Source organism: Blennius ocellaris, assembly GCF_963422515.1.
Source record: "Blennius ocellaris genome assembly, chromosome: 13".
NCBI lineage: Eukaryota > Metazoa > Chordata > Actinopteri > Blenniiformes > Blenniidae > Blennius > Blennius ocellaris.
The window spans coordinates 6,440,091-6,441,629 of NC_137662.1; positions in this window are offsets into that span (position 1 = coordinate 6,440,091).

Sequence of the window (1,539 nt, forward strand, 5' to 3'; positions counted from 1 at the left end):
ATGTATTCCCTGAACTGAATTAAGATAGTATAGGTGGTCTGCTTTGATACAATTTGAAGGGAATACAAAGCTTCACAAGTTCAGCTTTTAGTTAAAAAAATATCAAAGTGATACATTTATTTACAGAGCTCCAGACATCTAAAATGAAACTTTAATTTGTGGCCACAAATTGATATTTTGTAGCAACAAAATAATAGTTTGTGGCCACAGTTGAAAGTTTCATATTAGATGTCATGTCTGGGGCTCCGTGATTAAACAAAGTATTGCAGAGAAAATAATATACAAGGCCACCATAAAAAGGTACGGATGTGCACTTCATCACTCAAGTTTCTACTAAGGCAAGGCAAATGTATTTATAGAGCATCATTGAGACATGGTGATACAAGAATAGAATTGCCGTGCCAAATTCAAAACCATCAGAATAACTAGTACCAGGGCAGGTTTCTTTTCAAGAAAAAGCTCCCACATAGCACATATAAGATAAATGCAATGTATTGCCTGTGGATCCACAGTTGATATTTGAAGATCAACCAGTTTAACAACCATTGCAATATCACACAATACTTGTGTGACTGATAAAATTTTAGCTCATCTCATCTACACATCAACTTGTTTTATGTTTTCCTTTTTCACACTTTGCAGATACCATAACTTCTGGGAAATTGACAGAAGTCAATTTATGAAGGTTGTTAAAGTTAAGCTTACACTTCTTGTGGTTGTTTTATATATATATATATATATATATATATATATATATATATATGTATGTATATAAAACAACCACAAGAAGTGTAAGCTTAACTTTAACAACCTTCATAAATTAGAGTTGAGGCTCCTTACCTGTGTAACAAACTTACTGAACACCTGAGAATTGCTGACACCTGAAGGCCTCTCAATTTGCCGCACCTCATGACAAATAGTAACTCATTTGAAAGGGACACGGGCTGTAAAGGTGAAATGTGCTATTTAAAAATAAAGTTTAATGAGCATTTTGTGACCTATTAGGTTGATTATTAAGATCTCTCTCTCTCGCTCTCTCTCTCTCTCTCTCTCTCTCTCTCTCTCTCTCTCTCTCTGTATGTGTGTGTGTGCGTGCGAGTCGGATACTTACCTGTTGCCTATCAATCCACGTCTACACTTACCTACTGACAACACTTACATCACAAATAAATATTTTATTCATGAAAGAAGAGCGGGATGGTGCACGTGATACATTTTAATCACCTGGACGATTTGGACTTCATTTGGACAAAATAAATCTGCATGACACTCGGTCAGTCACGTGGATCATACGAGGAAATCCTCCCACAGGGTGCCTAATCGATACTGGAAGCAATGACACATCGCAATCATAAGAACCGGGCCTCGCTGTTAGTACTCGGCGAACGGTTTGAAAACTATGTTTAATTCATAATTAGTTACAAGTGTGACGATAAGTGTGTGAACGCGAGTTGTTATTGCAGAGATGATCGCATACTTTGTTGAACGACGCTCCGCTCTGTGATCGATTGCTCGTGCCTCTTCCAAAATGGCCCGGGT